This window comes from Meriones unguiculatus, chromosome 14, assembly GCF_030254825.1.
Source record: "Meriones unguiculatus strain TT.TT164.6M chromosome 14, Bangor_MerUng_6.1, whole genome shotgun sequence".
Taxonomy (NCBI): Eukaryota; Metazoa; Chordata; class Mammalia; order Rodentia; family Muridae; genus Meriones; species Meriones unguiculatus.
In genome coordinates this window covers 33,362,691-33,386,967 of record NC_083361.1, presented here as the reverse complement: position 1 = coordinate 33,386,967, position 24,277 = coordinate 33,362,691, and the positions used below count along the sequence as shown (strand labels likewise).

Sequence of the window (24,277 nt, the reverse complement as noted above, 5' to 3'; positions counted from 1 at the left end):
TTTACGGATGGCAATATTCTGTTTGAGTTTATCTTCCTCTATGTCTTTACGAATCTTATTTGTTTCCTCTGTTATCATCTTCATGAGCATACTTGTTAGGTCATCTTCTTGGATTTCAGTTATGGTGGGATATCCAGGGCTACTTGCCCCTGGGTAACTGGGTTCTGGAGATGCCATATTGCTCTGTCTTTTGTTGTTTGAGCTTTTACGCTGGCCTCTACCCATTGTGTTATCTTAGGTGTTTGGGGTTATTTTTTGATGGTTCCTGGGGGATCCTGTGGTGGAGAGAATCCCCTTTGCAGAAAGCTGGTTTTTCCTGAAGGATGTCTTCTCAGCTTTTTGGGTATAGTCCCTGGATGGCTGGTGTTTTTTCAGGAGTTGCTCACCTTAGGGATATAGACCTGAGTGGAACTGTGGTCTTTGTTAGTCAAGAGGGTTCTCCTCTCACCCAGGGAAGTCCTGAGGGCAGCTGCCCTGTTTCTGGGTTTCTTGTTGTAAATTTAATGATCAGCTGCTGTGACCCAGTTGGACACCAGGCGCGCCTCAACTGTTTGTGCCTGTGTCTGGAGCACAGCTGAGTGCTGGCGCCTCGGCCCCACTAGACTGCTAGACTTTTTCTAGGGAAGGATTGGGTGATTTAGGTCAGTAGTTTCCTTCCTTCCCCGTAGATTCTCTGGAGACAGGGACTCCCAGTGTCTTTTTTTGCCCTGGTGCACACTGCTCAGTGTCCGCCAGCTGGCTGGCCGCAGTAACTGCCTGTGCCTGGAGCACAGCTGTGTGATGGCGGCTCAGTCTCTGCCAGCTGTCTGGTGCGCAGAAACTGCCTGTGTCTGCCTTTGCGGCTTTTGGGAGCCTGAGTGCCTCCCTCAGATGGGTAATTTTCCGGGGACCTTTTCAGGTTGGGGGTGAGCTGAGTGCTCTGAGATCAGACCCGCCGTTTCTATGTCCGGCGGCGAATGAGGTGCGCAGGCAGGCAGGGCTCTGTGCCGGAACCTGGGTCCCCGGCTCTGGCTCCGGGCTGGCTCCTGGGGTGCCCGTGGAACCCGCCGAGTCTTTTCCAGGGGATGTCTGGGTGACCTAAGGCCGGTCCCAATCGTTTCCTGTTTCCTGGGGTTATCTCTCGCCTGAAAATTCCAGTCTCTGATAGTGTGGTGCCCACGGTTCAGTCTGGGACCGTGACCAGAGACACTGGCTTGTGGCTCTGCGCTGGGGCTGGGGCTGGCGGCCGGCAGCCAAGCATCTGGCGGAACCGGGATCTCTTCCGCGGTTTAGCCGGGTGAGTTAAAAGCTGATTGAATCCCCCACCGTGGGGTATCCTCTCACCTGGGAAACACAATGACCGTGGTTTATGGCCGAGAGTTCTGATTGCTGGTCACTGTGCTGATCCTGCTGTGCTGCTGCTCAGAATGAGAGTCCTCCCGGAGCCGCCATCTTGCCCCTCCCGCCTCTAATTATTATTATTTTTTATCCTGCAGGTCAGAGGTTAGGGAAAGTTATAACTAGAAGTGTCAACTTCTTAGATTAATTGACTAATTTAGTATGTGGGTGTGCCTGAGTGTATGTATGTGTACCACGTGCATCCAGGAGCATATAGAAGCCAGAAGACGGTGTCAGATCCGCTGGAACTGGAGTTACAACAGTTGTGCACCACCGTGTGGGTCCTGGAAATCAAACCCTAGTCCTCTGCAAGAATAGCAAGTGCTCTTAACTGCTGATACATTTCTGTAGCCCCAGAAGTGGCGATTTTAATATACCAAGAAAATAACCTAGTTAACTCATTTATAGTGATGTGCTTTCTAGACAGTCATTTAAATTGTCTATTTCAAGTTCAAATATCAAAGCAAATTGTTTAGAAGTTTACAGCCATATAATGTTTTGTGCATCTGGCAGGATTCTATGGGAGAGTATTGAACAGTTATCAGTTGTCCTTATAGGTTTGTGTAGGATTTTCACTTCACATGCCTGCCTGCCTCCCTCTTTGAAGGTCCTCTGCATGGCAGTTTGTGAACTTTCTTCTTTTTCTGCCTCCTTCAGATTTTCAACACAGTGAATTGCTTGAGTACAGATTTCACTCCCAGAAGGGCGTGAAAGGACTTCCTTTGATGATTCAGATTGACACATAAAGTTACAATAACTGCAGCAATAAACCCGTCCACAGAGCGTACTGCCAGATCAAGGTCTTCTGCGACAAGGTGAGTAAAGACAAATTTGTCAGAAAGGTTCTGTTATGGCTAGATGTTCTTTTTAATGACATTTCTCCCTTGTCACTGTTCTCAGCCAACCACAGAGACATGGCAGTCTTTTATTCTCAAGTCCTGTTAGATATTTAGGGAGTCACCAATGCACTGTCCTTTGTCTTGGCTCTTGCTGTTTTCAGTATTTTTACCATTAATTTAATGACTGGCATTGCCCTGGGGCTTAGTTCTCTCAGTCTGATAAAACAAAATACCTGAGGCTAGGTGGTGTGAGCAATAGAAATGTACTTTCTACGGAAACCTCAGCACTATGAGTTCAGTCCCTGTGAGGGACTTCCTGGCTGCCGGTAGGCATGTTCTTTCCTTGTGCTCACATGGAAGAAAAAGAGAAGAGCTCTCCTGTGTCATTTCACGGGACACTGTCACATCAGGGATCAGCCTCATCACCTCACCAGCGTTAAGGGCTTCGCTTCAGCATATGTCGGGTGAAGTGAGGGAACCTTCGGTTTGTAGCATACTGTGCTTTGGTCCGAGCGTGCAGCTGAGATGACAGATCTGGAATATCCGCTGGGTGTAGACACTACTGTAGAACACACATTGCAATCTTGGCCATTTGTTGAGTTGCATGGGGCCTCATCTAGAACTTTCAGGACTAGAAACCTTGCCTACAAAATAAGTTCGTCATTTCTTACACAGCACACAGTGCTTTCGTCTCCATGATTGTTACTATAAACTTTAACAGAATAGTTAGAATAAGAAAGCTTTAACCCTGAAGGTCAGGTACAAGAGATGGTCACAGGTGTGAGCACGTGTACTGATCATTTGACAGCCTGTGTGAGGTCAGCCTCTGTGAGGGCAAGTAACGGAGCCTAAGGTACTCATTGGAAAGCACCAAGGGGCCTTCTGAGGACAGGGTGTGAGGTGGGCTGGGGGAAAAAATTCTAAAGACCCTAGCTGGCTGGTGTGTGCAAAGGGACTGACATTGCTATGTTGTTTTGCATGAGAAGTTACAATGTAAAGCCCTAATCTAAGGGGAAAACCCTGTTCTGGGCAAAACTGGTAAGAGTAAAATCAGCTGCTGGAGTGCGCAAACAGGTGGCCAGGAAAGAAAAGCACAAAAGAAAATTAAGATAGGAAGGGACACTCTCCTGGTTAGTTTTTGCCACACAGCTGGAGAGTTTTCTCGTAAGAGAAGGGCCAACCGAGAAAATTCCTCTAGCAGATTGGCATGTGTGTAAGTCTAAGGAGCATTTTCTTGATTGATGGGTGATGTGGAAGGGCTTAGCTTACTAAGAGCTTAGCTTGCTAGCCCTGGGCAGGAGATCCTGGGTATATAAGAAAGCAAACTGAGCAAATCTTGAAGAGCAAGCCAGTACGAGACATTTCTTCATGGTCTCTGATTCTGTTCCTGCCTCCAGGTTCCTGCCTTGAGTTTTTCTCCCTCAGTGATGGCCTGCACCTGTAAGAGGAAGTAAGCCCTTTGCTCTCCAGGTTGCTTTTGCCGTGGTCTTTATTGTAACAATAGAAAGCACACAGAAATGTCTATCTATACTCTGTATTTATATACAGAGTAGGCCATCTTATAAAACAGAAGACTAGGGGCTGGCTCAGTCCTAAAGAACACTTGCTGCTCTTGAAAAGGACTCAGATTCAGTTTCCAGTAACTGACAGCTTTACAGCCATTGGCAACTCCAGTTCCAAGGGATCTGCTACCCTCTTCTGGCCTCTGTGGGCACCAGGCACTCATGTGGTGCATGTACACATGTGCAAACAAAACACTCTCCAAAATAAAATGAATAAACCTTAAAGCAACAATAACAGTGCGCTTCTTTGTATTACTGTGTGAACATTTAAGAAGAGGGATTGTAGGTTACAAGCCTCAGGGGAGAACTGTCCTGGCTTCTCATGTTGCCCAAAGTGACTCAGAAAATAGGCCCCCCCAAAAAATGCATTTCATTAAAAACAAGATTAAGGTCAGACCAACTTCCTTATGAACAGTGAATGAACATCATGAAGCTACTACCACCCAGCAGATGAAAAATAGCCCAATATCTCAAAGTGAGCCAATGAATCTTGCTAACAGGAAGCTTGAAAACCATGTATATGAAGAATAGACCTATGCTTGAGCTCAGGCAAGAACTTGCAATAGAAGCAGAAGTCTTCCATAATGTACGAGAAGCAGCTAGTGGCTAGGCCAGTGACAGGTCATAAGGAGGTGCAGGTGGGAAAACAGCACAGAATAGAAGGAAATTATGAAAGAGAGGAGTGAACATACCACAGACAAGAGCTAGAGATGGCCGAATATTTGTAGAACAGTGGTCATTGAGAAGAACAAACCAAGAAAAAAAACAACAAACTCCCAAGCAACAGAATACAACAAATGCAAAAATGGTACATCAGAACAATGGGAGAGTGTTTATACCGTGCTGGGGGAACTGGCTCAGGAAAACAATATGAAACAACAGCTATCAGATGGGCAGAGTGGCACACACCTTTTAACCCAGCACTAGGGAGGCAGAGGCAGGTGTGTGTCTGTAAGTTTGACCAGCCGTGTCTATGTAGTGTGTTCCAAGACAGCCAGTGAGACTCTGTCTCAGGGGGTTAAAAAAAGAAAGCATAGCTATCAGACTTTGAAAAGATGAAAACTATTCTTTGGGCATTTAATTAAAGGAAAATACATAATTAGAAGTGAATAGGGATATTTTTATCATCAAAAATTTCAACAGTAATACTATATCAGGAGAAAATAGTTATCTGAATAGAATAAAGTAAACCAAGGACTTTTTTTTCTACCCAATTAACTCCAATGTAAAGAATATAGAAAAACACAAACTTCAAATAAAACATAAACGACAATATAACATCCCAATTCTGGTGAATATTCCTTCTCCGTAAATCTAGTAGAGAATAAACTCTAGACATGGAATGTGAAAGCACAGGTGATATGCTGATGGAGGGCACACAGTTATCTGTAAATCGGAGAGTGCAGACATGTAGCCATCATGTAGCCATCAGTGTGGCCATAGGATGACTACTGAAAAGCTCAATAAACTGCAGGGAAATGGCTCAGTGGATAAGAGTACTTTTTATGTAAGCACAAGGCCTTAAATTTGAATCCTTACCACTAGTATAAAAATCTGGGCGTATTGCATGTGCCTGTAACATTGGGATTGTTTCTGAGGCATGTGGGTGTCCAGCCACTCACTGTAGCTTAAATGTCAAACTTTAGGTTCAATGAGAGACCTGTCTCAAGGCAATAAGTCAGGGCATAATAGAGGAGGACATTCCAAATGCTTCTCTGGCCTCAGAACACACTGAAGGACACTTGCACACAACACACATACATACAAGTGAGGTAACAAAGACGGTGTAATCTCACTGGCTGCTTATAGGTATGCACTGGTGACTACTTCAGATTAGATGATGGAGAAGTGAAATGAAAAGAGGCCCGTAGCTAATTCCATGCTACCCTTCATTCACACCAGTCTGTTTTAAATTGCCTGTTATAGCAATGAAATAGCACAGGGAGGAATGTGTCCCTGTGAGCCAAGAGAAGTGACAGCAGAGAGGAAATGGTTAAGAGAAGATAATAAAAGCCACTGGAATTGCACTGTAGGCACAGCTGTATAGCCCTTATAGAACCGAGGGACAGTTAGGTAGCCTCCAGAGCCCAGAGGCCATTTGACGCAACACTCAGTGAGTACATACACATGGGTCAAAGGCACTTGGCTGGACTCACGCAGCAGAGGAGCTGGGTCCAGACATAGATCTGTCTCAGTTCAGACTCCTTGAATCAATAACTAACTTTATACACTGAATGTGAGAGTGACTACTGATCATTCAAAAAACCCAAAACTAAACAAACACACACACAAAACCCCAAACTTGTAGGGAGGAGAGTATTGCACTGTGGTTGTGAGCCTATGTCCTAGAGGAAAAGAGGCTTTAAGGGATAAAATGGGCTCATTATACCAGTTGTTTGCCAATTAAAAAAAAAAAACAAACCTATTTTCATTCAGTTATTTTTCCTTTCAGTGAGAAAGGATGAGAAGGGGAATGTGTACGTTCCCTACCTGCCCCAAAGCTTTGTTTTTGAAGTCACATGGCGGGGCCTTAGGCTAGGAAAACGTGGTTGGAAAAACCATTTACTTGTATGGCTATGATTTTAAACATTGAAAACCCAGAATGGATCACTCTCATGTACGCTTTGCCAATAAGAAAGGTCACATTATCTAGAGGGTAAGAGTGATTGAGCATTTTTTGATTTGAGAACTAAAAATGCTATTATTCTAATTATAAAACAAAGGCATGTATGCTTGTATACATTGTGGAATACCTATATTTTTTACATCTGTATATCTTATTTAATAAATGCAATTAGGAGAAAATCATTATGCACTAAACATATCAAATACAATGTATTAAATCTCTATATTTAAACTAAAAAAAAAAAAAAGAAAGGTCACATTCCTAATAGTTCCTGTTTTAAATGCCCTAATGAAGCATGATGGATTGGCATTTTTTTAAGCAGTGAGTGATGACATAGGTTTCTGTATATTGCAGTGTTAAGGAGTGGGGAATGTCAAGAAACACATGAAGAAGAGTCTTAGGACCTTGCGGATGGGTTAACTGTAATTGCATCAGCTGCATCAAATTTGCCCTCTTAAATGAAATGGACTTCTTCCCTAAGTGTAGAAGTAATGCTTTCTGGAAGTTTTGGCGACAAGTACTCCTAGGAAATAAAGTGATGCAAGATCTTGGTGGAGGCAGATCTGTCTGTACTGAATGTGTAGTGCTTTTTTGGGTCTTACTGAAATCACAGCTTTATTTAGAAATGAAAATGACAGTTCCCCAAGAGTGTATAATGTGTTTCTAGTTTCTGAAAACTATACTGCACATATATAATTTTTTTCCAAAAATACGCTTAATTCATTTTATGATCTTGTATAAAACCCCATATGTGGTAGCCACAGCTGGAGCCTAGGTCCTCTGAACTCTGGTGAGGGTTTTCTCAAGGTGGTCCATGAATTCCTGATGAGGTTATTTGATGAACACAGTCTTTCCCAGAGGTTCCAGGATCAAGAAGCTGTAGGACTTGGAGATGGCATGAAAGGTGGCCTTGATGGAGTTGCCCAGGGTGGCAGTGCAGCCCTGTCTGATGTTGGCGGTCATTAATACTGGCCATACTTAGCAGCTTTCTGGACACAGGAGCAGAGATGATGCCAGTGCCTCTCGGTTGGGGGGGACTCAGCAGTGTGGAACCACAGCTTCCTGTCACTCTGCATGGAACAATGTGGGGCTTGCCAATCTTGTTCCCCAACTAGCCTTTCCATACAGAAAGAGTGGAAAGCTTGGCCAAGATGATCACCCCTCGGGTTTTGATTGGCTATATCCTTGGACCACTTAATACCAGGGCCAACATAACTATTCTAGTCCCCAATAGCAACTAAAGCCTTGAACTAGGTCCTCAATGCAGCATCTACCCTGGCACGATCTTCAGAATCTCATCTTTTGGGGATGCTCTCAGGAAAAAGCTGATGGTCTAGGATTCCTTAATGGGTGGGGAGAAGAGGTAAATTGTCTCCAGGAACTCGATTTTCAAGTCCTTGACCAGGTGGCCCAGCTTGGTGACAGGGATCCACTCCTTGTCTTTGGCTTTACCTCCAGAAGCCTCACAGCATCTATTATAACCTCAGTCCCCAAGGATACTGCCAAGTCCTCTGCAGAAGCTGTTGTGGCCTTCCAAGGCTGGACCAGAGGTATTCTGCACCATCCGCTGTTTGCTGTTTTCCTGAAGAGGAGGATGATATAGATAATTCTTTTTTTCTTTTTTTTTTTTTTTTTTTTTCAATGCAGTTTATTCAGGAACATTGAACAATCCTCGGACCCCGGGGAAAGCCAGCCCACAGCTTAAATAGCCTCTGGGTAGCCAACCCAGGCATGCCACGGGGGCAATGCAGATAGGTCCACATACATGGAAGCAAGCCAGATCCTCGGCCTTAGCCAAATGTGGAGTTGTTCCTGACAGAGAGCACTCACCATCGGGAAGGTGGAAGGCAGAAACCAGCTCCATCTTTAAGGCATAGCATTCTGCAGCTCTCTACAGTTCCCCCTTTTTGTTTTAGACGCATCAGGCAAGAGTAGAGGTCTGATCTCTGATATTAGAAATAAATTGGGACTTTGTACAGATGTTCATTTAGGTGTCATCCACCCAAAGAGCATTGGACCCGTCCGATACCTTTTTCTCAGAGGCGGGACCTGGGGCATCAACCCGCATGCAATCAGACATGCTCTTCTCTGGGTCCAAAGCGGCTGACCCTGAGTGCAGTGCTTAGCCTCGCATCCTGAGCGTATCATTTTAGCTTTTTATGGTATCCAACCATGCTTGGGGAGAATGTCTTGCTTCAATGGCTGTAAAGGCCTGAATGATCATGGCTGCATCACACTGTTGTGAGACTCTAATCTTGCATATATACCACAGGCAAACCAAGGAGACAAACACCAGAAGGCCTGCTAACACTCCCATGCCCGCCCATTCCTTCAGATGATTCATGGCTGCAGCAATCCATGTTGATAATCCTGTGGCTAGTCCTGCGTCCACTCCGGTAGAATTTACTGTGACAATGGCCACTCTCAGCTGCTCCATCGTAGTATCGAATTCTCCAGTCCAATTACCTAAAATATAGCTCGACAATTGTTTAGACAGATTTGCAGCGCAGGCAAAATTCTCATGTTGTATGCTAGTGACACAAAGTCCAGCATACTTTCATTGACAGCCAGGTTGAGCGATTTGCCATAGGGTATCAATTTGCTCCTGCAAGAGGTCAATCCTCTGATTGAACACCATCAAGCTTCCTTTTAGTTGAGCATTAATTCCTTTATGTACAACTAAGGCATGAGCTACATTGGCTAAATAATTATTCAGGGTCTGAGCAGTCTGCCCAGTATGACTCATGGCTAATGCCCTGGTGGTAGCTCCAACAGCCGTCAATGAGATGGTAGTAACAATGGTGGCTGTAGTTCCAAGATCCCTTTTCTGTCTGAAGAGAGTCATAGCATGAGAGGCATCAATGGGCATAGGCATCCAGTGAGGCATGCGAGTAACCAGGGCATACCTAACTTTACTAGCATTGGGGTTTAAAAAAAAGCGAGTATCATTACCACAATTACTTGGCTCTATCTGGCTAATAATGAATAAAAATGGGGGATATAGACAAACAGGTGTGGGCTTATAGGAAATATTATGAGAAGCCTTAACCCCTCGTTGGAACATCCTGCGTCAGTTCTAGAACTAGCAGTGGTGGTGTCCGAGGTCTGAGTAGGTTCAGGAGACCATTGCCCCCAGGGGCGAGACGTGCTCCATGCCAATTGACTAACTCCATGTTTTCCTCCCATTTTGAAAGTCATTTAAGGTTCTTAAATTATTTTTTTCCCTTTTTTTCTTAAATTTTTCATCAATTACACTTTATTCATTCTGCATCCCCCTATATGCCCCTCCCTCCTCCCATCCCAATCCCACCCTCCCTCCTCCCTCTGCTTGCATGCCACTCCCCAAGTCCACTAATAGGGGAAGTTCTCCTCTCCTTTCTGATCTTAGTCTGTCAGTTCACATCAAAAGTGGCTGTATTGTCCTCTACTGTGGCCTGGTAAGGCTGCAAACCCCCCCCCCCAGAGGGAGGTGATCAAAGAGCAGGCCAATCAGATTATGTCAGAGGCAGTCCCTCTTCACATTACTATGTAACCCAATTGGACTCTGAACTGCCCTGGGCTACATCTGTGCAGGGGTTCTAGGTTATCTCCATGAATAGTCCTTGGTTGGAGTATGAGTCACTGGGAAGTTCCCTATGTTCAAATTTTCTTGTTCTGTTGCTCTCCTTGTGGAGACCCTGTCCTCTCCAGCTCTTACTATTTCCCAGTTCTTACCTAAAATTCCGTTCACTCTGCCCAACAGTTGCCCGTCAGGCTCAGCATCTGCTTTGATAGTCTGAAGGGCAGAGGCTTTCAGAGGCCCTCTGTGGTAGGTTCCTAGGTTGTTTCCTGTTTTCTTCTTCTTCTGATGTCCATCCTCTTTGCCTTTCTGGATGGGGATTGGACGTTTTAGTTAGGGTCCTCTCTCTTGCTTAGTTTCTTTAGATGCACAGGTTTTAGTGGGTTTGTCCTATGTTGTATGTCTATATGAGTGAGTATATACCATGTGTGTCTTTTTGCTTCTGGGACAACTCACTCAGGATGATCCTTTCCAGATCCCACCATTTACCTGCGAATTTCATGATTTCCTTATTTTTCATTGCTGAGTAATATTCCATTGTGTAGATGTACCACAATTTCTGCATCCATTCTTCAGTTGAGGGGCATCTGGGTTGTTTCCAGCTTCTGGCTATTACAAATAAAGCTGCTACAAACATGGTTGAGCAAATGTCCTTTTTGTGTACTTGAGCCTCTTTTGGATATATGCCCAGTAGTGGTATGGCTGGATCTTGAGGAAGCGCTATTCCTAGTTGTCTGAGAAAGCGCCAGATTGATTTCCAGAGTGGTTGTACAAGTTTACATTCCCACCAGCAGTGGAGAAGGGTTCCCCTTTCTCCACAACCTCTCCAGCATGTGTTGTCACTTGAGTTTTTGATCTTGGCCATTCTCATGGGTGTAAGGTGAAATCTCAGGGTTGTTTTGATTTGCATTTCCCTAATGGCTAATGAGGTTGAGCATTTCTTTAAGTGCTTCTCTGCCATTCGGTATTCCTCTACAGAGAATTCTCTGTTTAGCTCTGTTCCCCATTTTTTAAGTGGATTACTTGGTTTGCTGCTTTTCAGCTTCTTTAGTTCTTTATATATACTGGATATGAGTCCTCTGTCAGATAAAGGGTTGGTGAAGATTCTTTCCCAATCTGTAGGTGGTCGCTTTGTTTTGATGACGGTGTCCTTTGCTTTACAGAAGCTTTTCAGTTTCATGAGGTCCCATTTATTGGTTGTTGCTCTTAGAGTCTGTGCTGTTGGTGTTCTGTTCAGGAAGTTTCCCCCTGTACCAATGAGTTCTAGGGTATTTCCCACTTTTTTTTCAAGCCGATTTAATGTGTCTGGTTTTATGTTGAGGTCTTTGATCCACTTGGACTTCAGTTTTGTGCAGGGTGACAAGTATGGATCTATTTTCATTTTTCTACATGTAGACATCCAGTTAGACCAGCACCATTTGTTGAAGATGCTATCTTTTTTCCATTGTATGGTTTTGGCGTCTTTGTCAAAGATCAGGTGTCCATAAGTGTGTGGGTTTATTTCTGGGTCCTCTGTTCGGTTCCATTGATCCACCATTCTGTTTCTATGCCAGTACCATGCAGTTTTTAAAACTGTTGCTCTATAGTACAACTTAAGATCAGGGATGGAGATACCTCCAGAAGATCTTTTATTGTAGAGGATTGTTTTAGCAATTCTGGGTTTCTTGTTATTCCATATGAAGTTGAGAATTTTCCTTTCCAGGTCTGTAAAGAATTGTGTTGGTAATTTGATGGGCATTGCATTGAATCTGTAGATTGCTTTTGGTAAGATGGCCATTTTTACTATGTTAATCCTACCAAGCCATGAGCATGGGAGATCTTTCCATCTTCTCATATCTTCTTCTAATTCTTTCTTCAGAGATTTGAAATTTTTTTCATACAAGTCTTTGATTTCCTTGGTTAGGGTTACTCCGAGGTACCTTATGTCATTTGTGGCTATTGTGAAGGGTGTTGTTTCCTTAATTTCTTTCTCAGCCCTTTTGTCTTTTGTATACAGGAGGGCTACTGATTTTTTTGAGTTAATTTTGTATCCTGCCACTTTGCTGAAGGTGTTTATCAGCTGTAGGAGTTCCCTGGTAGAGTTTTTGGGGTCACTCACGTATACTATCATATCATCTGCAAATAGTGATAATTTGACTTCTTCCTTTCCAATTTGTATCCCCTTGATCTCTTTCAACTGTCTTATTGCTCTAGCAAGGACTTCCAACACTATGTTGAAGAGATATGGAGAGAGTGGGCAGCCTTGTCTTGTCCCTGATTTCAGTGGGATTGCTTTAAGTTTCTCTCCATTCAGTTTGATGTTGGCTATAGGCTTGCTGTATATCGCCTTTACTATGTTTAGATATGTGCCTTGTATCCCTGATCTCTCCAATACTTTGAACATGAATGGATGTTGGATTTTGTCAAAGGCTTTTTCAGCATCTAGGGAGATTATCATGTGGTTTTTTTCTTTCAGTTTGTTAATATGGTGGATCACATTGATGGATTTCCGTATATTGAACCACCCCTGCATACCTGGGATGAAGCCTACTTGGTCATAGTGGATAATATCTTTGATGTGTTCTTGGATTCGGTTTGCAAGTATTTTATTAAGTATTTTTGCATCAATGTTCATAAGGGAGATTGGCCGGAAATTCTCTTTCTTTGTTGAGTCTTTGTGAGGTTTAGGTACCAAGGTGACTGTGGCTTCATAGAATGAATTTGGTAATATTCCTTCTGTTTCTATTTTGTGGAATAGTTTGAAGAGAATTGGTGTTAGCTCTTCTTTGAAGGTCTGATAGAATTCTGCGCTGAAGCCATCTGGTCCTGGGCTTTTTTTGGATGGGAGACTTTTGATGACCGCCTCTATTTCTTTGGGGGATATAGGTCTATTTAGTTGATTTACCTGGTCCTGGTTCAGCTTTGGTAAGTCAAATCGATCAAGAAAATTGTCCATTTCATTTAGATTTTCAAATTTTGTGGCATATAGACTTTTGAAGTAAGTCCTAATGATTGTTTGGATTTCCTCAGTGTCTGTAGTTATATCCCCCTTTTCATTTCTGATTTTGTTGATTTGGGTGGTGTCTCTCTGCCTTTTAGTTAGCCTGGCTAAGGGTTTGTCGATCTTGTTGATTTTCTCAAAGAACCAGCTCTTGGTTTCATTGATTCTTTGAATTGTTTTATTTGTTTCCAATTGATTGATTTCAGCCCTGAGTTTGATTATTTCCAGCCGTCTACTCCTTCTTGGTGTGTCTGCTTCTTCTTTTTCTAGGGTTTTTAAGTGAGCCATTAGGGTGCTTGAATGAGCTGTCTCGAATTTCTTTTTGAAGGCACTTAGTGCTATGAACTTTCCTCTTAGCACTGCTTTCATTGTGTCCCATAAGTTGGGGTATGTTGTGTCTTCATTTTCATTGATTTCTAGAAAGACTTTAATTTCTTTCTTTATTTCTTCCCTGACCCAGCTGTCATTTAGTAACAAGTTGTTCAGTTTCCATGTGTGTGTAGGCTTTTTGTTATTTCTGTTATTGTTGAGGTCCAGCTTTATTCCATGGTGATCAGACAAGATACATGGGATTATTTCAATCTTCTTGTATTTGTTGAGGCTTGCTTTGTGACCCACTATGTGGTCTATTTTGGAGAAGGTTCCATGAGGTGCTGAGAAGAAGGTAAATTCTTTTTTGTTTGGGTGTAAAGTTCTGTAAATGTCTGTTAGGTCCATTTGATTCATGACCTCTGTCAGAGACATTGTTTCTTTGTTTAATTTCTGTTTGGTTGACCTGTCCTTTGTTGAGAGTGGGGTGTTGAAGTCTCCCACTATTAATGTGTGTGGATCTATATGTGCTTTAAATTTTATCAATGTTTCTTTCACAAATGTGGGTGCCCTTGTATTTGGGGCATATATGTTCAGTATTGTGATGTCTTCCTGGTGGATTTTTCCCTTGATGAGTATGAAGTGTCCTTCCCCATCTCTTTTGATTAATTTTGGTTGAAAGTCTATTTTATCAGATATTAGAATGGCTACTCCTGCTTGCTTCTTGGGTCCGTTTGCTTGGAAAGTCGTCTTCCAACCCTTTACCCTCAGGTAATGTCTATCTTTGTGTCTTAGGTGTGTTTCTTGTATGCAACAGATTGCTGGGTTTTGTTTACGTATCCATTCTGTTAATCTGTGTCTTTTTTTTGGAGAGTTGAGTCCATTGATGTTGAGAGAGATTAATGACCAGTGGCTGTTAGATCTCTTGATTTTGATGTTGGCTGTGGTCATCAGGTTGTGTGTTTGGTTGCTTTTTGTTTTACTGAAGTGAGGTTATTTATTTCCTGTGTTTTCTTGAATGTAGCTAGCTTTCTTGGGTTGTATTTTCCCTTCCAGTGTCTTCTGTAATGCTGGATTTGTTTGTAGGTATTGTTGAAATTTGTTTTTGTCATTGAATATCTTGTTTTCTCCATCTATGAGGACTGAGAGTTTTGCTGGGTATAGTAGCCTGGGCTGACATCTGTGTTCTCTTAGGGTCTGCATGATATCTGTCCAGGCCCTTCTGGCTTTCATAGTCTCTGTTGAAAAGTCAGGTGTGATTCTAATGGGTTTGCCATTATATGTTACTTGGCCTTTTTCCCTTGCAGCTTTTAGTATTTTTTCTTTGGTCTGTATACTTACTGTTTTGATTATTATGTGGCGGGAGGATTTTCTTTTCTGGTCAAATTTGCTGGGTGTTCTGTAGGCCTCATGTATTCTAATTGGCCTCTCCTTTAGCTTGGGGAAATTTTCTTCAATGATTTTGTTGAAAATATTTTCTGGGCCTTGGAGAAGGGAGTCTTCTTTTTCCTCTATACCTATTATTCTTAGGTTTTGTCTTTTCATATTGTCTTGCATTTCTTGGACGGTCTGTGTCAGGAATTTTTCAGATTTAACATTTTCTTTGACAGATACATCGATTTCTTCCATTGTATCTTCTACACCTGAGATTCTTTCTTCCATCTCTTGTAGTCTGTTGGTTATGCTTACCTCTGTAGTTCCTGTTTTCTTCCCTAGATTCTTCCTTTCCATTATTTCTTCCATTTGTGTTTTCTTTAATTTTTCCAATTCTATCTTCAGGTCTTGAGTTGTTTTGTTTACTTCCTTCACCTGTCTGATTGTACTTTCCTGTTTTTCTTTTAGTTCCTTCAACTCTGTTTCTTTCATTTCATTCAGTGTTTTAAGCATTTCCTTTCTAAAGGCCATAAACTGTTTGGCTGCAGCTTCCTCTATTTCTTTACGGATGGCAATATTCTGTTTGAGTTTATCTTCCTCTATGTCTTTACGAATCTTATTTGTTTCCTCTGTTATCATCTTCATGAGCATACTTGTTAGGTCATCTTCTTGGATTTCAGTTATGGTGGGGTGTCCAGGGCTACTTGCCCCTGGGTAACTGGGTTCTGGAGATGCCATATTGCTCTGTCTTTTGTTGCTTGAGCTTTTACGCTGGCCTCTACCCATTGTGTTATCTTAGGAGTTTGGGGTTATTTTCTGGTGGTTCCTGGGGATCCTGTGGGGGAGAGAATCCCCTTTGCAGAAAGCTGGATTTTCCTGAAGGATGTCTTCTCAGCTTTTGGGGTATAGTCCCTGGATGGCTGGTGTTTTTTCAGGAGTTACTCACCTCAGGGATATAGACCTGAGTGGTAACTGTGGTCTTTGTTAGTCGAGAGGGTTCTCCTCTCACCCAGGGAAGTCCTGAGGGCAGCTGCCCTGTTTCTGGGTTTCTTGTTGTAAATTTAATGATCAGCTGCTGTGACCCAGTTGGACATCAGGCGCGCCTCAACTGTTTGTGCTTGTGTCTGGAGCACAGCTGAGTGCTGGCGCCTCGGCCCCACTAGACTGCTAGACTTTTTCTAGGGAAGGATTGGGTGATTTAGATCAGTACAGTTTCCTTCCTTCCCCGTGGATTCTCTGGAGACACGGACTCCTAGTGTCTTTTTTTGCCCTGGCGCACACTGCTCAGTGTCCGCCAGCTGGCTGGCCACAGAAATTTGCCTGTGCCTGGAGCACAGCTGTGTGATGGCGGCTCAGTCTCTGCCAGCTGTCTGGTGCGCAGAAACTGCCTGTGTCTGCCTTTGCGGCTTTTGGGAGCCTGAGTGCCTCCCTCAGATGGGTAATTTTCCGGGGACCTTTTCAGGTTGGGGGTGAGCTGAGTGCTCTGAGATCAGACCCGCTGTTTCTATCTCCGGCGGCGAATCAGGCACGCAGGCAGGCAGGGCTCTGTGCCGGAACCTGGGTCCCCGGCTCTGGCTCCGGGCTGGCTCCTGGGGTGCCCGTGGAACCCGCCCGAGTCTTTTCCAGGGGATGTCTGGGTGACCTAAGGCCGGTCCCAATCGTTTCCTGTACCCTGGGGTTATCTCTCGACTGAAAATTCCAGTCTCTGATAGTGTGGTGCCCAAGGTTCAGTCTGGGACCGTGACCAGAGACACTGGCTTGTGGCTCTGGGCTGGGGCTGGGGCTGGCGGCCGGCAGCCAAGCATCTGGCGGAACCGGGATCTCTTCCGCGGTTTAGCCGGGTGAGTTAAAAGCTGATTGAATCCCCCACCGTGGGGTATCCTCTCACCTGGGAAACACAATGACTGTGTTTTATGGCCGAGAGTTCTGATTGCTGTTCACTGTGCTGATCCTGCTGTGCTGCTGCTCAGAATGAGAGTCCTCCCGGCGCCGCCATCTTGCCCCTCTCCTAGATAATTCTTAAACAATTCTTTCTTGGCTATTCTCAGAAATAGCACAAATAAAACCATTCTTTAAAAGTAAAATTTCTTGGGCTGTACCCATTTTTATTGGTTACTTTTCTCGTGCTAAGATAAAATGCCATATGGGTCCAGAGGGTTGAGTTTATCATGGCAGGTGAGGCATAGCAGTGTGAAAGTGAGCATGAAAGTAGGAGCAGGAAGATGAGATGCAGGCATAGTGCAGAGAGAGAAAGTGGAGTGAGGTTTTAAACTCTCTTAAGCCCACCCCCAGTGATGCACTTTCTCCAATGAGCCTGCCAGCTTCCCAGGCATCACCACCAACTGGGGACCAAGTGTTTGCATACCAGGCTCTGGAGAATGTTCTCATTCAGGTCATTGCACTATCTGTCTGAGTTAGCCGTCTAGCACTGGGATAAAGCCCATGACCAAAAGCAGCAGGTGGGAGAGTAGGCTTGTTTCCTCTTATTCTTCCAGGGCACATCACAGAGTGAAGGCAGGGAAGGGGCTCACAGCAGGAACCTGGAGGCAGGAACTGAGGCAGTGGTTATGGAGGAGAGCTGCTTACTGACTTGCCCTGCTCCTGCACACCCCCTCTCCCCGGCTTGCTCAGCTTGCTTTCTTAGATCCAGGAGCCTGTGCCACAGCCGACACCACTGCCAGCAGGCTGGGCCTTTTCTCATCCATCAAGAAAATGCTCCACAGGCATTTTCTCAGTTGAGATTCTCTCCTATGACTTTAGCCTGTGTCAAGTTGATCAACAAACAAATAAAACAAAACAAAAACACAACAAACTAACCAGGGCAATATTCAGCATGATGAGTGTTTTTCACATGACACTAATACTTAAAAATAACACAAAATTTGACAATGAAAAAATAATTTGTATAATTTTGGGATGTGTCTTGAGTGAACTATAATTTATAGGAGTAGATAATACATATTTGTATGGAATACTGAATTACACATAGCTTCCAACACATGGCAAAGTGCTCTGCATGCATCTAAGAAAAAATGTTGCCATTTCCCACTCCAAACTTGAAGTTGGTTTGAGCAAGGTGTTATTGGGGGCATTTAGAATTGATTTCTCTTTGTTTAAACACAAAGGCTCTACAAAAATCTGGGTTATTTTGATGAGTTTTTTTGTAGCCGATGTATCTATATTTCTCTATGTTGTCCCTCTTGCTGTGGATTTCCATGACCTGTAAGTATCAATGACACCTCAAAATTTAATGTAAAATAGCATAAGAACCGCTAGTTCTTTGGTAGTTTTTGGTATGAAAGGTGCATTGTGATTGTCTGAGTCCCATCTATGGAAAACAGCAGTGGCCCATCCTTCAAGAACTCCCTCCAAAGCCATGGTGCTCTTGCTGAACCCAAGTCCCCACTGTATCCTAGTCTTGTCTGGCTTTCTGCTCTGAGTCAGTAAGACCAGTAAGAGTCAGTGTGACCAAAAGTATATTTGGTTTGTCTGAAGGGTGCAGATTACTGGGTGCTTTTTGTGGTGTGTGTCACTGTTTCCTAAACAGACTGCAAGAAAAGAGACTGTTAACATGGACCTAGGAAGCAGGTTTGGCTTGGTGTCCTGTGAATGTCACCTGTGTAGGGCATTGTGAATTCATGGTCTACTTGAATTCTGCTGAAGCCAGAATGGAGGAAGCTGTGCTGGATGCCTTTCTGGGATCAGGAGAGGAAAATAGGTTAAGAAATGGCCAAAAAGAAATATGAACAGCAAATGATGCTGACACCATGGGCAGCTGATCAGGTAGTGGAGCAGGAGAAGGCCTTGAATTTGGCTAATAAGAAGTCAAATTACAAAGAACAGGAGCACAGAAGTGAGTGAATGCATGTTTCTCCAAGTGGTAGAGTGAGCACCATCTCCAAGCATACAGGGAAATACAATAATTTCATGTGCAGAGTGATCCCGCATCTTTGTGTGGCTACAAAAATGCCCCCTTTATTTCTTCCTGTGATGATTTTTGAAAAAATTCATAACCATAGGCAGAGGAAAACTTGCCCTGGGAAGTGGCACTTGCCTGAAAGCTGTCTGTGCCTAGGAGCGGATGCCATGGGCCAGTGCTTAGGCTGTTCTATTAATAGCACTGAGCTACCCAGCAGGTGACACTGGGCCAGAGAACTCAGCCTGTTCTTTCCCCATGGATTCAAAAGCCAAGTTCATGGAGTAGGCATGAGACAGGAAGAGGCAGCAATCCGATGAGCTGGCCTTACAGGTCAGAATGTAGCATGAAGATCTGTGAGTGTTCTCATTTCGCTGAGGCAGGAGGCTTCCTGGCTTCCTCTTCCCATCTTCATGCTGTGTGTGAGAGAGAGAAAGAAAATGAGAATATTCTTTTATGCTCTGAAAACATACCTTGCTTGGTCTCTGTTTTCCCCATCAGGGAGCAGAAAGAAAAATCCGAGATGAAGAGAGAAAGCAGAATAGGAAGAAAGGGAAGGGCCAGGCCTCCCAAACCCAGTGCAACAACTGTAAGTCAACCCCTCCCCAATGCTAATTGTAGACAGCAGGGTCCTTTGAAGAGACAGAAGAAACTGGCTACAGGGGAAGGTACGAAGGCTCCAGGTATGGCCTGCTTTGCCCCTACAGTGCAGACAGGGGCAGCGTTGATATGGAAAGCAAACAGAAGTCCTCCACGGTACACACAGGACAGCTGGAAGTGGAAGAGCCTTCTACCCTCATTGTACTTCCCAGAATCCCATGCTCTTTTTGTTTATTTGGGCCTGGGGAAGGGCATTTGAAGCATAATCTAGGCTGCTGGGAAAGCTTTGGGGGAGGATCATGGACTTGGCTGACAGTGTTCATGTGTGCATAGCCCTGTTCTGTGGTTGTTGTGGTTTCGTGCAGCCTCTGACGGGAAGCTGGCCGCCATACCTTTACAGAAGAAAAGTGACATCACGTACTTCAAAACCATGCCTGACCTGCACTCGCAGCCCGTGCTCTTCATACCAGATGTTCACTTTGCCAACCTGCAGAGGACTGGACAGGTACTACTTTTGCTCACAGCCTCCTACTGCCCTCCTCAGGGTGTGCTGGTGTGTACGCAGAACAGGCCACAAAAATAAACTCAAGCAGCAGGGGAATGGCAACACAAAAAGTAGGTTTTTACAGAAAACATTGTCTTGGGAGGAAAGCCTGGCATGCTAAGGCAAAGAAAGGTGTGAGCTGTTATTAGAACATTGTTGACAACAGGACAGGAGAAAGCTCCTCATCTGCCTGTTCAAGTTGTGGTGTCTGTGAAGCAGACTCAGTCAGTGCACATATCGCCACCTAGTGGTGAGAGGTAAAACTGTTTCATACATTTCATACATACATTTGCCCAGAGGAGAGAAATTAAGATCTTGTCAACAATTTTTTCCTTAGCAAATTAGTAGTTCTCATTGAGTGGATAAATCATTAGTCATCTGAAGGAAAAAGAATGTTATATCTTCCTTCAAGAACACAATAGCCAAGTCCTATGGTTATATCTACAAATGAAATGAAGGATTGGAAATCAAATAAATATTCAATAATTAAATCATTATGACAGCTTAGTTTTGTGGAAGATTATGCAGACACTGAAATTTCATGATGAAAACTATGCATCCACAGGAGAATTAATTATGATTTTGTTCAATAAAAACTAAAAGTAGGGTACTGGTGTGCTGGGTCTAGCACTCCAGTGCTGACGGAGATGAACTGGAGCTTGCTCACGGTTTTTCCTGTACTAACTGAAGACCGGTCCTCTATAAGGGAAGGTTTCCAGAGTTCTCGGGTGATGCTGATGTTATTTCCTTTACTCTTTAAGGTTACTTCTCCCAAGGGAGAAATGAAAACTGGAGAAGAAAGAGAAGATGTTTCTTAGCATCAGCCCGAGTTTGTTTTGGCCATACTAATTGGGACTTTAATTTTGCCTCGTTTTGTTTTCTTTTGAATCCAGAATCCTTAGCTGAAAGGATTGTTTTGAGAAATAGGAGCATTATGACAAACTCAAGTCCCCTCGCATTCTAAGTGCTGGGACTTGACATCAGCCTGATTTCTCAATCTTGCAGCTTCTCCTTTTTCTGGAGAATGTTTTATATAGTGACAAGGCAGCTGTACAACCAGAGGATCATGGTGTGTGTGGGGGGTTGCATGTGTGCATATGCATGAGTGTGTGTGTTTATTTGTTTCTTGGTTCATGATATAATATGATAATAAATATATTCATACTTTTTGCATGGAGTACATTTCTACTAAAATTCATTTTAACATTTCTATCTTGTCTTATTACATAGGAACCAATATATAAGAGGAAAGAATATGAATATTGTATCTTGTCCAGAAAAGATAGCCAGCAAGGCTGTGTGTGAGAGAGAGAGATGGTTGCCTGCATGTGCCACCACTGTCTGGCACTGTCTGCAGGATACTTCAGTTTCTCTAATTCTGATTGTGCTTGCCACTGCTCGTTCCTAATGACACTTGTCCTTGGAGATCTTCCTTTTGCCACATGACCTTTAGAGCATGAAGAGAGTTAATGAATGAAAAACTGAAATAAAAAGAGGAGGATGTGGCTACCCTTAAAGTGTGGAGATTTTTATTGTATATGTAAAGGACAAAGCAGGCAGAGGGAGGAGTCCAGGCTGAACATGGCCAGCTGACTAAACGGGCAAGGAAAGAGAAGTAAGAGAGAAGCCAAGAGCTGCCACCAGGTTCAAGAGGCAAAGAAAGCCAAAATGGCTGAGTTACATGCTGTTGGAACAGGAAGTCCAGCCAAGAGAGGAGTGTAGGGTAGGGGTTGGGGTGAGGTATGTTGAGAGGAGCCACAGGTCCTGAGGGATGCTGGCCAGATTTGATATGTGAAATAGGCATCCCAGTTAAATATTTGTCCACCAGTTTCTTTGCTGACAGTTTACCCTTACATTTCTGTGGTGATGGGAAACCAGGGTAAGCCCCCTTTGACGAACAAACACGCAGGAGCCAGCACAGCCTTTCTAAAGAATGTGTTTAGATCTTACCAACAGATTTTCTTATTGTCAGGAGCAACATTTGGCAGAGAGCCAGAGTAATCTGATCAGATCAGACCAGCTTAAGCTAGAAATAGTCACATTTCTGAATTTACTTTATAAAATCTAACACACACACCATTGCTAATCAAATGTATCTTTTTTCCTCTTCACAGATAGTTTGTACAGTCAGACAACTCATTCAGATTTCTGTTTTATCCTGTCTGACATGAGCCTCTCGTTTTCCCCACAGGTGTATTACAACACAGATGACAAACGAGAAGGGTAAGAGCAGTCCTTCATTCTAAGCACATAATGTTTGTTTGTGGGGTGGCAATGCACCTTCCCAGCCTGGGCCGCCCTGGGCAGGAGATGGGACCTTCCCGTGTGCTGTGACCTAGAATGGAGAGAGGGGCAACAGGTGGTCACCTTTTCCTGCAAGCCCATCTTCTGTGCCTTCCCTTTCTCCCTGTGATCTGCCTTTGACTAAATGGTAATTTTGCAAATGTGGCCCATCCCTTCTAGTGCACTGTTTGTTGAAATCTTTCTGATAGCTCTTGCTTCCCATCGTTTCATCTCAGCACAAGATCTGGTTGAGAGTGTAAAAGCCTTTCCTGCTTTCAAAACTGCCCGAGACACAAACAGCTCCTGAAGCCTTACTCAAGGTGTTGAATGGGGCCTGAGTAGGTTGAGAACCTGTTCACTGCCCTGTGGGTTTGGGGTAGGAAGTTGTCTTCTGTATCTTCCAGATGTGTCTCTCTGGCCCCATCTTTGCAGAGAATATATGCCCACCTATAAATGTTTAGGGGCAGCTAACTCTTCAGTGTAGTTTCTTTCCTTAACTCATTTTATATACTCAGAAGCTTGCAGGTATGAAAGGGCTGTTTTAAGGTCACGAGATGACTCTTCTAGGACACAGTAATGTTGGTAGCACATTCTCACGGGGTAGGTGTTGAGCTGCCTTCTATTTGAATATTGCCAGTGACGAATGCTCTCTGCATATGAGGAAGCTCATTATATTATTTCTAAGAGCTGGGTGGTTTCAGCTTTTAGAGTTTAAAGGAGGAAAACTGTACTTTGGCTTATTCTTTTGGAACAACATAGGGCAGAGGCAGGGGCAGATGCCAGAGTTGTTCCTCTGTGGCCTCTGCCAGTTAGAGAATGTCATTTAGGCTTCCAGTCTCTTGAATGACACTGCCAATGCTTAGTATGATCTTCTCTGGTTAATTAATTCTTTTTGGAAACATCCTGACAAACATACCCAAGAGTGTGTTTTACAAATCTTCTTAGGGTCTCTCATTTCATATTGGTTAACAGTTGAGATTGTCATAGCACGTTCTCTCTGATAACAGTGTTCAACTTCTGTCCATTCACTCCTGCTCTGCTTTCTGGATAAGCCTTTTCCACCCTCAACATTCAAACTTCTGTTCTTCCCTGAAACTGTTCTTAGTTAAAATATAATTTTATCTTTTAATATCTTAATTTCTCTCATGGGAGACTACTAAATTTATACAACAACAGCAAAAAAGGAGCATTTTGCCTCTGTGTAGGTTTGTGTACCAGTTGCATGCCTATTGCCCATGAAGGCCAGAAAATGGCATTGAATCCCTGGAACTGGAGTTACAGATGATTATGAACTGTGCTATGGATGCTGGGAATTAAACCCAGGTCCTCTGGAAGAGCAGCCAGTGCTTTTAACCTCATAGTTCTCCAGCCTGACCACTAAGTTGGTTTTGTTTTGTTTTTATTTGCTTTTGTTTTCTGAATACATGTGTTTAGAACCTCCTGAATTGCAGATTATGTTGGGAACTCTCTTATAAGCTCAATGCTATATTTTTCTCTTAAAGCAGGCTAAAACCACATTCATTCCTTAATACGTATTTTATGCTTATTGTTTGCATTAGTTGTGTATACCTAACATCCCAAGATAAATTTCCTACAAACCATAGTCAAACTTTTCCATTCCTATGTAAGACACTTCATAATTGGTGAAGGAAGTATAGCTGATATTCTGGCTGAAGCAGAAGTTTTCAAGTGACAGACCAAGGGCCAGATCTTCTTTTGGTGGTGGTGGGGGTGGGCAGGGTCTCAGTCTGTAGCCCTAGCTGCCTGGAACACACCATGTAGGCCAGGCTGGCCTTGAGCTCACAGAGATCTTCCTCCTGAGTGCTGGGGTTAAAGGTGTGTACGCCACACAGCCTCAATCACCCATTTTGAATGGTCTACAGACTAAGATGGTTTCAATAGTTTAAAAACCTCCAGTGAAGACTGGCATTATATGATCGGTGATATGAAGTACACCCGAGCCTCTGCAAGGAATGTTTTTCTGGAACACAGCTGTATTAGTTCCTTCATGTGTTCTCTATGGTTTCTTTGGTGATACAGCAGCAGAATTGAGTGTTACAGTAAGAATCTGAAAAACCTTTGCTGCTGGGCCCTTTTCAGACAAAGTTTGCCACCTTCCGTCTCAGAGGAAGACACTCTCAAAGGAATTAAATTAAATAACCCTCAGGCTGCTTAGGACTGGAACTTGTCCAGGACCAAATCTCTAAAATCAGTTGTAAATCCTTTAAGTATTGATTAGAAAGACAAGCATAGTGGCTCATGCCTTTAGTCCCAGAAATCAGGGATCTGAGGCAGGAGGATCAAACGT

The 24,277-nt window shown here is 43.6% G+C and overlaps 1 pseudogene; it reads left to right on the top strand.

The window, feature by feature from the left end:
• The window catches only part of LOC132646976 (grainyhead-like protein 2 homolog), a 76,109-nt pseudogene that overhangs the window by 30,083 nt on the left and 21,749 nt on the right, over positions 1-24,277 (top strand).